This window comes from Lepidochelys olivacea (genome assembly GCF_965140295.1).
Source record: "Lepidochelys olivacea isolate rLepOli2 genome assembly, chromosome: 13".
NCBI lineage: Eukaryota > Metazoa > Chordata > Testudines > Cheloniidae > Lepidochelys > Lepidochelys olivacea.
Window position 1 is genome coordinate 7,072,876 of NC_140423.1, and position 17,837 is coordinate 7,090,712.

A 17,837-nucleotide genomic window follows, 5' to 3' on the forward strand; every position below is an offset into this window, starting at 1 on the left:
ATAGGTAATTGCACATTTAAAATGACCATAATGATCTATTTGCATGCATACTTACCCAATTCACATAGATGATCACGAAAGCTGCGTGTGCACATTCTGCTTTTAGTTGGTGCATTTGTGCCTAACCTTTTTGGAAATAAAGCCCTTATTCTTCACTGACAGCTGGAAACGCTCAGGGACTGGGGTTTAGAGTGTATCTTTGGATCATCTCTGGTAGAAAAACACCTTCAGAGAGAGGTATTATTACTTTATACAGTTGCTTAGGTGCCTCATACATGTAGGCAATGCTTTACAAGTACATAATAAGACAAGGGGCCAAACTGATCCCAGATCAAATGCCACTGCAGTAATTGCCACTGTCTGCACTCCTTCACACTAATCACTGAAAAATTACTATTGGTAGCCATAGATTAGGACCAGGAGAATCATTAGAATTATTTATTATGCTTTAGCGGAAAATATTTTGCTACATTTTTGTTCAGTCTTCATAAATTCCTCTGTGTTGACTTTATGCAATGTACCTTGACAATTCCCGTAAGCCCTAGAACTGTGGTTGTTGCTCTGGGTTGTTTTCCATAAGTAAGTAACTTTTCAAAGTCAGTGTGATGTTCCCAGTGGTTCCAGCTGCCTTTTGCATTGGTTATCATGTCCCCTGTCCATGGACACGGCCAACACCTGCAAAAGGAAATCATTTAGTTCTCAAGTTCTTGTGTATTACAATTTACGTCTGACTAATACAAGGAGTCACCCCATGATTATCCATCCAACTGATGCACTTTGTCTCCTGAAATTTAATTAAAAAGAACAGGAGTACTTGTGGCACCTTAGAGACTAACAAATTTATTTGAGCATTGAGGTGCCACAAGTACTCCTTTTCTTTTTGCGAATACAGATTAACACGGCTGCTACTCTGAAACCTGAAATTTAATTGGTTATCTAGGATCCTGGGTAAAATTCCAACCACAGTTAATTCTGTAAATTGTGCCCACTGAAATCAAAAGCGTTTCACAGCTGTAAACTAATGGCAGAATTTGGCTGCTTGCTTTGTAATGTAACTGCATGTTGGGATGGGTATGCAGAGGTAACTATCATGCAAGGGATTTTTCTACAGTAACTCTCCCATATTCTACTCAAGCCTTGGGAAGTTATGTTTTTTTGTCCATTAAGAATTTGTTTCCCTCATTTTTTGTTCTTACACACTTATGTGTATTGAATTGTATTAGTCAATTCAATTGTGTTAGCCCTGGTGCTGAAAATGATTTAAATCATCTTCCGTCTATCACTCATTATTCTCTGGAAGTCTTGCTTTTAATACCTTTATTCATGTGGTTTGTATGAATAATGAAAGCCAGAGGTCCCATCATTGATCTGTGCCATCCAGCTGGAAAAGATTCCGTCTGTGCTCACTTTCCCTTGAGCCAATTTTCAGTACACTACAACAATCTCCTCCTAATTCCATGACTTGGCACCCTAGACCTTAAACGCCGTGATAGAGCGTTCGCACACGTTGTCTGAAAATCTAAGCACTAGTTAAGGTTTGCTACAGCCATTTTGCTTACTTTTGTGTTGTTCAGTAAATATATAATTTGGCCTGAGCCAATTTGATTTACAGAATAAATACATGACAAGCCCTGCTGATATATGACCCTTCATATTTATGTACAGGCACTCATGCTGTTCCATTGCAACAATATCCTCTTCATAATACTAATACATTATGCTCACCTATGTAAGATATGTTTCAATAGCTTCTTTTTGTGCACGCACTCATTTGCCCAATTTTTTGTTAACAAATATAGGCATGGGTGCATTGTTTCAATTTCTGGGTTAAATTTTCAAAAGGCTGACGCCCACCCTTCTTTTCTATGGGTATACTTTGCACTTGCTAAATGTGTGTCTGCTTTTTTGCAACTGCAAAATGAATTGCAGGTGCAAATCTGAGTACTTCCACTTCCAGCCACCCAATCTGTGCCTGTAAATTAAATAGCAGTACAAATATTCAGATCTGAACCTGTATTTAATTGCAGACACCATGATGATGAGTGTGGTAGCAAACCCTAGACAGAGAAATAGAAATTGCATCCATAAATGAAAATGCATCCTTTTGAAAATTTGGCCATTGGTCCACAAAGCCCATCTATGCATGTAAATCAAGATCAAAGGCAGTTTGGGCAGGTAAAATGTCATTTGCATGCCCAAATGAGTGTGTACAAAATAACCGTGCACACAGAATTGCACATGCATCAGATAGAGGTTGGGCTGAGATTCATTTCAAGCTTTGATTCTGCAAGTGTTGCCTGTTCTTGTATAGAGGTGGAGCCAGTGTAATGTATTATTAAACTCTGCAAAATGACCGTTCGGAAATTTAAACACTTGGGGCCAGACCGGGCACCCTGTTAAAGACGTTTTGTGTTGCTCTAGTGGTGCATAGCTTGTTTAAAAATGGCTTAACCAGCTATAAGAACTCTCCCAGTGAAGGGGCATCCCCAGCTGATACAGCTCTGAAAATCAGACTGTAAAAGACTTTCTTAACGGACTATTGGATTAGACCTGGGTGCTAATCCGGGCTCTGCTTCTGACATGTGTCATTGTGGACTATCCACTTAATCTTTCTGTGCCTCTTGTGGCCTTAGATGAGTTGAGGGTGGAAATTGTACAATTAATAACAGGTTCTTTACTCAGGTGGCTATGTAAGAAATTGTACTGAGTTGAGATTGGTGGAGCAAACAAATAGGCTTGGGTTTTAAAGTAAAGTCTTCATGTTTCTAAGTATAATTATATAAAACCAGATACATATTACAAAACACCCCCTGGATTGTGTTTACTTACAGCTTTAGGCTGGTACAAAATGAAGCAATCCCCCATTGTTGATATACTTACAACTTTGTGCATATTTACAGCCTTATGCCGACTGATAACTGAAAGATAGAAGAAAAAGTAAGTGGAGATCACAAGAAGGCTTGCTCATACTCAGGCTTCCGCCATTTGGTCATCCCTGGTGTCCCATCTAGGGGTTGTTCTGACCATTGTCTTCTTGATCCAGCTACACATGCCCACGACCATAGTGGATAAGGCTTCAGCCCCTGCCATGTGGGGTATTCCAGCTAATGAAACTTGGTATTCTAGCTAACCATAGCTAAACTTCCAACAGTTAATACCTCACTTGCATCAATTAATGTCCCAATAGTTTTGATACATCAGTGTGGTTTCTCCATGGTTACATATATCCCGAAATCCCCTAGAAATCCATTATTTCTAGCTTCTTTGGTATACTTGTTATCACAAGCTACATATTGCAAAATATTGCTAAAACTTTTAATCTTCAATTAAGCAGTCATGCTAACTCTTTTGCTAGTTTGGCTAACTATCAAAACTACTATCTGGCCCACAATGCCTCAGGTTATTGCCAAACCTACCTCAGCTGTTATACAGATTATTAGGTTTCTCTACTTGCAAGTTTTGCATTACAGTGTGGATGGCTTCTATTTCACTATTTTAAAGCATTTTAATATTAATTAGCACATGATATATAATTTAATCTTGCACCTAAAATCGGGTGAGGGATTACAGATCAACCCCCTGTTTCTCTATTTTACAAATGGGGAAAACAGTAAGTAGCTCACAGGGGGGTAAGTAGCTCACAGAAATAAATTTGTCAGTTACGTGCAGTGCACTGGAAATATGAAGTACTGTGTTAGGTATTGTTGTTAGTGGCACCTCCTGCTGCTTGGACAAGCAGAAAGCGACATTGCACCAGGGAGAACAGACATTTCCACTTAAATCCTAACCTTCCACAGAGCTTGCAGATGTGTCCGAATTCTCAGGCAACGTGATATTTTCAGGTTGAGAAATCATGCACAGAAAACTCATGGAATCCAGTGAAGGCTGGAAAGCTCTACTCAATAGTGCTTTTTGGAGATGAGCGTCTAAATCAAATCCCAGTACCCTTTGTACATCTGAGGATTCAGCATCTAATGAGGAAACACTGCAGCCTTATTACATAGCCGTGCTGCAAAGCTGAGTAGATGATAAAGCATCTAAACAAATGATGCTTGTAGCCAGTAAGTGCTTGTCTAAAACTGACACCTTCTTGCTCAGCGTATCTGCTCCCTATGGACCCACGTCACCGCTGCCAGCAGTTGGTGCTACTCCGTAGAAGTTATTAGAGTGGAGCTCACTTACACCAGTGGGTTAAGAGCCACATCTGCTTCCTTGAGCAACAAACACAGGTTTTTTACTCCTGTTTGCATTGCCAGAGCTATCCAGCTAAGGAAGATTGAATAGATCCTAATCTTCCTCATTCACCATTAACAAAATGTTGCAAAATGCTGCACCTAAACTGCAGACTCTCTCTGGCTGCAGAATCTTCACAGTGTCTGGCAGAAGGGGATCATAGCTTGACTATTCAAACCTTAGATTCAGTTTGTAGTAGCCGTAATTTAGGGGAAAAAAAACATCTTCTGTCTAAGGTATTTATATAGGCCCCATTATTACAGTATTTGAGCGCCTCATAATCTCTCGTGTATTTATCCTCCCAACACTATCTCATAGATGGGGGACTGCGGCACTGAGAAACAAAGTGACTTGCCCGATATCGTACAAAAACCATGTGACAGAGCAGGGAATTGCACCCAATTCTTCTAGCAACCAAACCACTGGACCATCCTACCTCTCTATCCAGCTGCTAACTTGTTAACCCAACCAAGTTTGGTATGAAATCACTGAGAGAGAGTAACTCTGGAAGCAGAGGTAACAGCGACAGACACACGAGCCAACAAGCACCTACATTGTCTTTTAAATGCCCTATAATAAACTGTACTATCACCTTCAGTTCTATGTGGCTTTGGAAGTTAGGGAGATTTTCTTAGAATTTGCTACATAAATATTTATAATACATAAATATGGACTCTTATGTTCTTCTGCACCCTCTCCCCCACCCCCTACGTATAGGAAGATGTCAAAAGAGAAAATGTGCCTGTTTCTGAAGATTCCTGCACCAAGCTCACAATCAGAGGGATTTTTCTTTTTTCTTTTATTTTACTTTGTGGTGCAATAGTTACCACTAGGCCCAGTTTTCAGCCACCTTCCAAAATTGCTTCTGCAGTATTTTCAAATACACATACAGAGCCCTACATTGGTAGATGCAAATCAGATAATTCTGTGCCTAATTATCCAATGCAAGCATGAATGTTTGTATAAAAATTACACAAAATTCCATGTCAAAAAAACTTTGTATTATCAATGCAGTGTTGAAGTTGAGAAATCAAGCACTCAGAAAATGCAGAGCTAAAAGTTCATCCGTAATTTTGCCCCTTCGGGCTGATGCCTTAGTATATAGTTTCTGTTTTATATCATTATAAATAATATGTACTGGGATACTGTGCATGGAAAAATGTTCTTGTATTTCTTCTCAGTGTCAGTTCATATAATTTCAAACCTGCCTTTCCTCTTTTGCCTATACCTCTTTCCTTCACTCTTCTTCTGCTGACATTTCATGTTTTGGTTTTGGAGGGAAGGAGTATATGAAAAATACCATTAAAATAAGAATCTGATCTTGCATTACTTTGCAACCAAAATTCCTAACAGGAATCAATAGGTGTTTGCTTGCCTGGGACCAACAGGGTCTATATTTAAAGCTGCATCGTATAAAATCAAATGTTATATAATTTAATTGTATATAGGAATGTGTGTGTATATATAGAGACAGAATGTAGAATACAAACCTAATATAATTATAAAATGTCCACATATTGAACATTTCCTGTTCTATGTAAAATAATAAATGTATTTATTTATTACAGTAACACCCAAAATATACTAGGGCTTTACCAAATACAGAAGAAGGCACACTTCTGGCCCCAAAGTGTGAAAAATAAATATTGATTCTAGACAAACTAATGTTTAGCTTATTCAATTCATGTTCATAATTCTTAATAACAACTGCAGGGATTTTGCTAAAAAGATGCGTACCCCATTATGACCTTGAAACCTACTACAAATGCACTTTTCACCTTACAAGAGAGGATTAAAAAAACCCAAGAATACATAATCTGAATTAAAGACACTTTCATTTCTGAAACAGAGTTTGTCCCAGACAGTTATGATAAGACTAGACTTTTTGTGGAAACCTCCAGTGGAGTTTCTTATAAGAAAGGACTATATACATTATTACAAATCGTATTTTATGTTACTCATAGGACATAAAGATAATCAGAGAGCTATCTTCATAAACAGAGGGTTATTCATAATCCCTCACATGGCATTTCAATTATCAGTCTGATGACTATGTGACATTATGGATGAGGTTGTGATTAAATTTTCTTGTGTAATGACCCTAAGTAAATCTTTGCAATTTTCATTTTGCTGAGATTTAATATAGATCGGTGGCCTGTTGTTTGGCCCCTGTTTAATCCAAAATCGTTCATTAAATTGGGACCAGTAAACATCTGAGTATTGCGTTTCATGGGCTGCGCTATGAATTTAACATATTAAATCTATGTTCCAGATGGATATAAGCATCTGTTCTCATTATGGTTATTGGTGTTAATCTGAAACCCTGACCTGTTTCTCCTAACATTACACATATTAAATTTGATACAAACATTCAAAAAGACATTTGGCATGAGGGCAGCACGTAGCTAAAATACCTTCACATGCCAAATCTGGGGAAAGGTTAAGTGTAGAATTCTTTGTAAAGGAAAACAACGACAAGAACGTCTTTCTTGCTGTATGGGGGTGTTCAACACCACAGTGTATAAAACAACTGTTTTATGCTTTCTGACATAAAAAATGCTATGACAGGCCACAGTGGCCAGTTGTATTTTGAACATGCACTTCCAATCACAGGGCAGGAGCCATATTATTTAGGACTTGCCATGTAGCTAATTTGTAAATCTGATTTGTCACTAAATCTCTGCAGAGTACAACCTAGCACTTTACACTGCAGTGTATACACTTGTCAGGCAATGGACAGCTTTCTGTGCTTCATAACCAGTGAACTGAAAGTGAAATTAATCAATGACATCTAAAGATCATTGGGAAAAAGATATTTGTTACAGTACTGTTGAGAGCTTTTCTGCACAGTCTGAGTGATTTGGGTTTATAGCAGCCTCTGCTCAGTATAATGGGACATTTTAAATGACACACGTTATATTACAGGTAGGCTTAGCAAAATATTATCTCACTGTTATTGTAATTCAAACAATTCCCAGTGTCAGCTCATATCACTTCTAGTCAACCATTGTCTGTCTGATGGATATGACTGTTGAAGAAAGAAAAGCAAAACTGAAGAAATAAAGTACCCTGTTCAACTGTGACTACCAGACTGCAGTTCGGTATCATAGACCAGTGGTTTTCAACCTTTTTCCATTTGCAGACCCCTTAAAAATTTCAAACGGCTGTGCAGACCCCTTTGGAAATCTTAGCCAGAGTCTGCGGATCCCAAGGGCCTGCAGACCACAGCTTGAAAAACACTGTTCTATGGTAACGACAACCTTTTGCGGAACCCTTAGAGTCTGCAGAATCCCAGGGGTCCGCGGACCACAGGTTGAAAACTACTGTCATGGACCATTAAAGTGAAGCTCACTAGAACTCTGAGATGCAATTCAGGTCACAGCATCCAGTTGCTACATCTTAGGGCCTGATTCTATTGTTTTCAGTGGCACTATTCATATGAGTAAAGGGGGTAGAATCGAGTCCTGTATCTCTCTGTGCTTCATTTTATCCCTCTCTAAAATATGTATTATAATAACACTTATATGTATTATGACAGGGCCTAGGGGTCCTAATCATGGACCAGGAACCCATTGTGCTGGGTGCTATACAAACAAAGAACAAAAAGAGAGTCCCTGCCCTAAAGACCTTACAAGCTAAGATAAGAGACGACAGATACAGACAGACAAGAGAATACAAGGAAATAATGTGATGATATTAGTCAGAATGGTAGACTATGGTCTCAGTACACTGGCAGCCTATCCATTGTCAAGATTTCTGTAGGCCTCACAATTGTCTCACAGGGGTGTTCTGAAGATTAATTAATTAATGTTTACGTATTTGTAGGAATCAAGGAAGGAATTGGTACCTCTGCCACAAAAAGTTCTTTACATTTCATTACAGTGTGTCTAGCAGGACACACAGGAGAACGTTAGTAGATCCCAAGTGCCATTGCAATTTTTTTTTAAACTAACCTTTTGTGAAAGACAAAAGTTCTTACCACAAATTATTTCAATGGAAAATTACCCATAATAAAATGAAATGAAAAGGGATTTTTTTCTCACCTAAAATTTTTTGTTACTCATTGTGGTTTTCAAAAGTCTGACCCACAACTTTTGTCTGGAGAGAGCTCACGTCTCTGTCACCTCAGTCATGCATTAGGTCTACAAAATAGAATGTGTGCGTATGTGTGTTTGTGTGCACGTGCGGATTGCTCTCCGTCTCTCAGAAAAGTAGATATCTTTACTAACTGGCCTGTAAACCAAAAGACAGTCCTGATTTTGAACGTCTGCCCTGATGTTGGTCTTTTGCAGCATCAAAACACAAATCCCAGAGATAGAGGTGCTAAAAAGCATTGATTTGCTCAAAGTAAAATTGTAGGCCTGGCTTTTTAAAAGTGACTAGTGATTTTGCATACCCCGAGTTCCGAGTGCCCATCTTGAGACATCTTTCAAAACCCACCCTCTGAAAATCATGCCCCCTCACAGCCCCTCAAGACGGCACCCAAAATCAATAGTCACTAGGGCTGGTCAAAAAAAATTTTTTTCAACTAAATGACAATTTTCATGGAAAGTGTTTTCTTTCCTCAAATGTTTTCGATTTTTTTCATTGAAAAACTGTAAACCCCAAACCTTAACCTTTTTTGAGGTTGTGGGGGTTTTTTGTTGTTTTTTTTGTTTGTTTGTTTGTTTGTTTGACAAAAAGTCTGTATTTTCTATAGAAAAGTTCAATGACAATGATTTTTTTTTTTAGTCTAAATTTTTCACTGGGGTGGAAAGAACATATTTTCTAGCCACCTCTACTAGTCACTTTTGAAACTTTAGTCTGATATTTTCAAATTTTTCTGTTTTCAAAGTTAAGTGCCTAAATCCCTTGGGCTATTTTGGAAATCCCAGCCTTAGGCCAGGCTCAGATGTAGCCTCCCAATTCAATGTCTGTACTATACTCAACTGCTGAAGAGGCACTCTGCCCCAGCACCACACCCCTAATCCCAGGCTGGTGCAGAAGGGAGGCCAACGGGTGAGGGGCTAGAGAGTGAGCCTGCCCCACACTCACCCTACGACAGCAGCCCCTCTCCTACAGAACCGAGCTGGGCTCCCTGCTCCAGGCATAGCAACCTGGCAGAGGTGTCACAGAACCACTCAGGTGCCAGGCCAAATCTGAGTGAGTAACATTCTGACCTGGCGCACTGGGTCGCAGTGCCGCTCAGGTTTGGCTATGTCCCTGTAGCTCTTGTAGTATAGACACAGACTCAGGTTGCCTTGAGATTTGGTGTGGGGTAGGGCTAGTGATCCAAATTTGGGATTATTTCACCATCAGGTTTCTGAAATACGTTTTAGAAGCTGTACAGCAAAATACAGGTAGTTCTAAACACAGAGGTAGACGCAGATGTACCATTTTTATGGGGCAGGCCAGAAGTTTTGACCAAGAGAGTTCAGAGGTGAATACATATCCCAAATGGAAGGGTCCACCACGAGGACTCTTTGCAAGATGGACTGACTTGTAGATTCTGACAAGGCCTCGTTTCTGTGCTCTCTATCTCTTCATTCTTGAGTTGCTTTTTATAATAAAAAATGCACTAAACCTATTTTGTAAATCAGAGGTAATCCCTGTGCTGAGGTAGAAAATAATGTAATCCACAGCTGTTCATACAAAGGCCTGGAGTCTGTTTCCTAAAATTACATTTGCATAGTGATACTAAAATTCTACCAATGTTCTAGATATGGGCCCAATCCCACAAACCCTCATGCATGTGAGTAGCCCCCAAGTGGCCTCAATGGGACTACTCCTCTGGGTAAAGTCTGAGTAAGGGTTCCTAGAATCTAACCCTTTCACAGCAGGGATAGGACAAATGCGCTGAGAAATTTTTGCCCTGAAAAGAAGGAAATCACTCCATCTTGTCATCACCAGTAACCTGACTACCTGCCCAGCCTGGCATCAAAGGAAAAGGGCAGTGCAGGACAGGTTTCTCTTGGCCTCAGAGAGCAGTAATCCCTCTGTCATGTGACGTCTCTATGATTTCTTTGGGCTGCACAGAAAAAAGACCAGTCATGAAAATTGTAAGCCCTTTTTTAAACCTGCCAAAAGGTGTGTGATGTAAGGACCTGCTAGGACTGGGGGTCATGAAGATTCTAAACCTGAGCCAAGTAGCACATGGCAGAGTTTACAATCCCAGGGCATTTCACTCTGTCTCAGGCCAAGGGAAAGAACAAAACCATGGGTGCTTCGTGTATGGGAACAGAAATTTTTTAAACTGTGGTTTGTTGGTTAGTCTGGGGATTGGGGTCTCAGGGAAAAGCTGCATTGACCTATGTATTGACGTGGCTGATGTCAAGGGAGGCTCGCTTTCTGAAGCTGGACAAGTTTTTTCCAACTGGATCCCAGGAGTCATGGCCTATCTGAGTATCCAGACAGTAAGTGGAGTATATTTGTTAGTGCTAACTGGACAATGCCGATATTGAAGTAATGCTCTACTGGACAGTGGGGAGGGGAATCACACGACAAGCTGTGAAAGCCCTAGATATTATTTAAGCTATGAGACACACCCGGCAGTGAATTTCTGGGTGACTATTGCAGCATTGTGTGGGAAGGCTAAAAGATAAGTGGTGACTTTAACCACTGGAGAAGAGCAATGCCTGTAGTATAATGTGACTAATATGAACAGGGATTTGTACATTAAAATAAAGAAAACAGAGAGATTACTAGGTTAGGGTCACAGTATCTAGAGTCAATCAGAAATAGCCAGCTGTGTCCAGCATTCTACACCCATTTCAGAATGAAAAAAAACCCGCTAATCTCTCAGGTACAGATCCAAGCTCAAGGAATCAAAAAAAAAGCAGTCTTTGTGAAGTGAAAATTTTTATCTATATGGCCTGTTTATGTGAGTATTTACAGTCATTTCTATTTGTAGAAGCGGGGGTCGGGGGGTTGGAACCTTGTCTTTAGCAATTAGGACTACATCCTTCCTGGAAGAGCCATTGTATACATGCAATGGGGCTAATTATCTCCAATGTACTGTGTGATTTAAAAGAGTTTGGTTCACGCAAAGGCCCAGATTGGCTCAACATGCTGCCACGCGGCTCTGTTGGCTGCACTTCAGTCAGGCCCATCTGACTTCAGATCCTAGACCTGACAGTGGGCTTTGGAGGCAGAGGAAAGCATTGTTATCGCAAATCATCTCCTGCAACTCCTGACAGTCACACTGATAGGAAAGTCGGAACGAGGCAATTATAGTACTGCAGCAGGCATACAAGTGCAGCTTGCAGAAGTAAGATGAGATGCTGGCTCTGTGCTGGCTGAAATTATCAATCCTACTTCGTTAGCTCAATGGCAGAATAATCATTTTCTTCCCCCTCCCCCCCACCCCCGTCCCGTAACTACTTTGCTGATATGGTTGCAACTTTGGTTGCTCCAGGAATGTGTGCGACAGATTCAATTCAAATGTGTTTACTGTGTGCTTTAACACAAGAGGGCCCGTCAGATTGGGTTTCGTTCTGACCTTAAAATCTGAATCAGAGTTGTGTAAGATGGGGAGGAGACAGGGGCCTTAAAAAGTCAGAGTTGTGTAAGATGGGGAGGGGGTTCAGGTTTGCAAAATAGATGGCAGCGAGCTGGATTTATCAAAGAGATACTGAGGAGTTTGGGGGGTTTTTTTTGGTCTAAAGCTCGGCATTGTAAAGGTGACATACTCACAGGACAGGAGGGTGTCAGCCACATAAGTCTAATGACAGCCCAGGCTGGCTGACTCGTAGTACTGCCACACATGGCCATTCCAAGCTGCTGCCCCGAGAATCCTCAGGGTCAGTCTACATCATGGGGAAAGGAGAGTTAGAAGAAATTGGAGTAAACAGCAGTCCTGTAGCTGGCCATCCTCCAGACTCATTTACCTGGGAGACCCACAGTAGCAAACGTGGCACATTTTCAAATTAAAGAAGAAGCTCTCACTGTGCCCATAAGGGTAATGCTTGAAATTCTTTTTGGCCTGTGAAATGAGGCTTTTTAGAAGGGAAGAAGGTTAAGTGGCTGCTCAAGGGAACTATACAGTAGCTTCTAGCACTATGGACCAAAAGATTTTTAATTGCTTGTTAACTACTATTGTTGCACACAAGTTAGCAAAGCTGAAACTGTCCGACATAAATCACATGTATCAGCCCAATAAATCTCCGCTTTAAATGACAGCTTTGCAACCAGCACTAAATTAGAAGGGCCACTGCACAGAACCATAGTTACGACTACTGACTGCAAAACGGTGACAGATCTATTGAGACCAAAACACTTGGCATGCCGCTAATGCCTATCATTACCGTGATTGATATAGCCTTCTCTATCACATTTTGCAGTTGTCTACATTTGCAAAGCTTTATTAAATTACCTCGTCTTCCAAACGTTATCCGGCATCATTGGAACTAAATGACCAATAGCAATCACAGTGACAACTTAAGCTTTATCAGCTATAAAGACCTCAAAAACATAAATAAGAAAAGGCTTGGATTTTTGTGACATTTTTCTAGCTAGAGATTCCAGTCCAGAGTCTAAATCTTAATAGAGAATTACCTTGGTTATGACTAACGTTTTTATGCTTTGCATTTTCTGGGAAAAGTGCATCACACAAGTCATGGAAAGAGAGGCTGTAGGAAGTGGCCATACCCATTTAAATGTACAAATAAATATACATGAATAAAAATTCAGAGAGTAACTAACAATATTCCTATGTACAGTAACATAAATCACATCCCATGATATTTCACTATTGTAACCCTTGGTCTTATGTACTCCATTTCCACCATTCAGTTACCATCTTTTGTCTAATCAAGGTCCTAATCCTGCTCAGATGGGGTCCTCACTGACATAAAGGTCCCCTCAGGCAGACCTAATTGCAGGCTCAGGGCCTCAGATTTTAAGCTCCTGAAGGCCAGAATGTCATTTTGTTTATTTGTTTCTCTCTCACACTCACTCTCTTTACATTGCTCAATACCATGGTATCAGTCTGGGTGTCTACAAAAAGTGTTGGAAACCCAAGGAACAGACTAAAAAATAAGTTTTCTCACAGAATGCCAACATGTCAAACATGGAAATAAAAATAACTAGCAAAATAAAGACATGGGACCAGAACCTCTGGTCTGGCCAAGTTGCTTTCAGTGCAGGGCCTGAGGCGGGTAAGGAATGGAGGCTCACACACTTTGACTGCAGCAGCCTTATGCTGTCAGGTGGTCTTGTGAACAGCCTGCTGCATGGGGACCAGGAGGGCCCGGGTTCTGTTCCTGGCTCTGTGATCTTGGGCAAGTCATTTCACCTGTCTGTGACTGTATTTCCCCTCCCACCCTTTGTCTGTTGTGTTTAGTTAGATTGTAAGCCTCTCAGGGCAGGAACTATCTTCCACTATGGGCAAATACAGCACCTAGCAGAAGAGGGTCCTGGCTTTGATATCTAGGCATTACTGTGATACAAATGACAATAGTAATGTGCTTTCTATCACTCAGGAACTAGTAGGATCAAGGCCTTTGTGCTTCTTTTAATACATTATAACTGAAAAGATTTGGTGTCCATTTGCAGAGCCCTTGTGGGCGTGGGGTTAGCTTTATGATCCCCTTTGAAAGTGTTCCCCTTAACCTACCTTTAACTACAGCTGTGGTAACAGGTGCCATAACATTATACTCTACCCTACTGAAACACCTGTCTTCACAGAGACTGTAGGAGTGCGAATATACAGATATATTGATTCTATAAATCCCCTGATATTATCTTTTATTGGTAGTAATAAATGTCCATATTAATTAACTTAATGGTTTTAACTGCAGTAATGACTTTGTATTAAACTAGTGCACATTTCATGTCCCATATAAAAGCTGCAATAATAAAATTTGTCTGTGGTATTTTTTTGTAGCTTCCATTGTTCTGAAACAAAGCAAACCCACTGCTAGAATGTTCCAAATTCTTAGATCAGGAGATGAATGAAGTTTGGATTAAACTACTTTCATTTAAAAATGAAAGTATATCAAATTTCAGAAGGTTTTCAGACAATCACTGATCAAAATGAAAATTGTACAATGAAACCGGAGCTGAGCAAATACTTCTTCCCCACCCTACCCCCCTCACACACACTATCTTTGTGCAAATAAACCAGTGAATTTGATACAATAGTATTCACAGTGCTCTGTCATATGCTGTTTGGGAACATTCTGGTTTGTCCTCATGAATGTCTGAAAGGAGCTCCTATTTGCAGGAATACTTTTGATCGTGTGTGAGTACATGTGTTTGAGTGTAACAATGTGTATGTGTGCCAGACAATATAAACGTCACAGTCGTCCAGTCAGCGAGCAGAGACAGTACCATGTGACTTTGATGACCAATGATGAATAGCGAATACTAAATGCATTCTCACATCAGTTTATGTGCATCCCATACACTGAAATTCATTTGCACACTACTATGAACAGAGGACAAATTTGTTAAAAATCTGTGGCAAATTGGTGAACAGACAAAAAAGGCTAAAATTCATCAAATAAATTGAATATTTTGACTAGCCCTAAATGGAACCATGTTTGAGCTACTCTACTCTTGCCTTGTTCTAACTGGAGCAAACAATTTACACAAGCAAAAGAAATAAATCTAAAGAGGCCATATTTCACTTCAATACATGAAAAACATCTGTGGGTACAGTTTGGAGGGAAATGTACAAACACCCCATCCCATCACCTGCAGTTTGTGTGTGCAAGTCCAGCTTTTGGCTGATGCCAGGGGATGCACACGCAACAGAAGCTTACCAAACATTGGCTCCAAACACTAGTAACGGAACCAGTGCTTAAGCAAAGTTTACAAAATGATAAAGAACAAGTGGTTACTCATGTTGTATCTTGATATAGTTTTAATATCTTTAATATAACTCTTAATGCACATTTGTTTTCTTAAGCTATGCAAAAAATACTTTGGGCCAGATTCTCAGGTGGTATAAATCAGAGTCACTCCATTTACACCAGCTGATGAACTGGCTTAGATTTTTTAAATGTGATTATTCTGCTCTTCCCAACTTTATAAACAGATACACAAACGGATGAATAGGCAGATGCTTCTATATCACGTACATTTTATACAGTATTCCTAGATAATTGTTAGGAAGAATAGGCATTAACTCTCTTAGCATCCAAGGCTAGCCACCACCCTTTCTTAGGAATCATGATTTATTTTCTATGACCAAACTGACGCATCTCATAACTTAGAATGGAAACATTTCTGGAACCAGTTTAACCTATGTGCAAATCAATTACACTTGAATTGGGAGATGAAAATGAAATTCACCATAGGGGAAGGTCAACAAATGAACTGCAAAACAAAATGCTTAAAGTGGTTCTTTGTGTCAGCATCCACAAAGCATTCAGAATAAATGTTTTTCTTAATATCTCATTAATTACAACAGAGAACTACAAAGATCATGTCTTAGCTTTTGTCTTAGATCAGTGGTTCCCAAACTAGGGGCGCCGCTTGTTCAGGGAAGCCCCTGGCGGGCCAGGCCAGTTTGTTTACCTGCCGCGTCCGCAGGTTTGGCCGATCGCAGCTCCCAGTGGCCGTGGTTCACCGTTCTCGGCCAATGGGAGCCGCAGGAAGCGGCATGGGCCGAGGGACGTGCTGGCTGCTGCTTCCCGCAGCCCCCATTGGCCTGGAGCGGCGAACCGCGGCCACTGGGAGTTGCGATCGGCCGAACCTGCGGACGCGGCAGGTAAACAAACCGGCCCGGCCCGCCAGGGGCTTTCCCTGAGCAAGCAGCGCCCCTACTTTGGGAACCACTGTCTTAGATGTATTCATCATGTCTTACATTTTGCAACATGGGAGCTTCCTGTCTTTGTTCATAAGCTGAACAGTTATACTTTTTAACAGAGTTCCTGCTCACTTTAAAAGTTCTAACGTAAGTCTGTTAAAATAAAGAAATTATAAAGAATCCTCACTGACAAATCAAACTAAAATACAAAGTGAATACAGCTCAAGAAAGAGCTTTTGAGAGAACGGAAAATGAGTAACTAAAATAACTTTGTATCCTGTTATGTGATCTGGAACTCAAAAGGGTGCAAATTAAACACAAAAATGTATACAGGCCTGATTTTTAAACAAGTTAGGCGTTCAATTGCATGTCTAATTTGCACATGCAGAATGCAACCCCAACCATCTTGGCTAGCAGCTATTGATGGACCTATCCTTCATGAACTTACCTAATTCTTTTTTAACCCAGTTATACTTTCTGCCTTCACAAAATCTCCTGGCAAGGAGTTCCATGCTTGACTGTGTATCGTGTGAAGAAGTACTTCATTATGTTGGTTTTAAATCTCCTGCCTATTAATTTCATTGTGTGACCCCTGGTTCATGTGTTATGGGAAGGGGTAAATAACACTTTTTCATTCCCCCCACACCAGTCATGATTTTATAGACCTCTGTCATATCCCCCCTTAGTTGTCGCTTTTCGAAGATGAACGGTCCCAGTTTTTTAATCTCTCCTATGGAGGTTGTTCCATATCCCTAATCATTTTTGTTGCCCTTCGCTGTACGTTTTCCAATTCTAATACATTTTTTTTGAAATGGGGTGGCCAGAACTGCATGCACTATTCAAGGTGTGGGCTACCATGGCTTTATATAGTGGCATTATGAGATTTTCTGTCTTATTATCTATCCCCTTCCTAATGATTCCTCACACTCTGTTGGCTATTCTGACTGCCGCTACACATTGAGCAGCTGTTTTCAGAGCCAAGCCAGCCATAAGCATGGATGAACTGGGCGAAAGCTGGGGGCGCCGTTATAAACGGGGTGCCCACGGAGCAAGGGTGACCTTCCCTCTCTGCTCTGCTGGCATCTGCCTAGGGGGACCAGACAGCAAGTGTGAAAAATCAGGACAGGGGTGGGAGGTAATAGGCGCCCATATAAGACAAATCCCCGAATATTGGGACTGTCCCTATAAAATCAGGACATCTGGTCACCCTACTCCCCCCTCCCCCGGCTCATGTACCCCATCTCCGCAGAGTGGGGTGGGGACAGTGCTCACCAGGAGTGGGACGGAGCTGCTGGCGGCTGCTGCTGTGTCTGAAGGACCTTTCCTTCAGGCTGGTGAGCGCCGCTCTCTTAAAGGGGCAGCGCGCAGTCTCTCACACACTCCCCCAGCTCACACACGCTGTCTCTTTCACACTCACCCCCCAACACATACTTGTATTGTTGGTACTTCCTGCAATGCACAAATATTCTCTGTAATTTTATTCTTTCAAAGTGCTGTTATTTTATTTTTTGGCTGAATCTGTGCATTTCATAATTTTATTTCTCTCTTATGCTTACATTTAATACTTTGAATAGTGAGTTCTAAAATGCCTAACCTGTCCTGGCTGGAGTAATTATCATTATTTCTTTTGTTATCATATTGTGCTTTGTGCCACTTTAAATAATGAATGACAATCAAATAATAGTATCCTCCTAGAATGTAACTTTAGCTTGTACTAACCATAGCTGTGCCAGCTTAAAAAACCATTAGCTAAACACATAACTTTAGACACTGTGCAGACGAAGGTCGCTTATTTTCAAATTGCATTTTTACTTATATCTGTAAAATAACTTAAAATTTGCAGGAAAATAAATGCAGTTCCCACTATGATACC

The 17,837-nt window shown here is 40.6% G+C and overlaps 1 long non-coding RNA gene across 1 annotated transcript; it reads right to left on the reverse strand.

Moving 5' to 3' along the window:
• Positions 1-492: 492 nt before the first annotated feature.
• LOC311530018 lies at positions 493-17,294 on the reverse strand. The gene is made up of 3 exons (XR_014713896.1): positions 17,237-17,294; positions 2,830-2,918; positions 493-675 (listed from the first exon to the last, which is right to left on the reverse strand). It is a non-coding gene; the product is annotated as an uncharacterized lncRNA (long non-coding RNA).
• Positions 17,295-17,837: the final 543 nt, after the last annotated feature.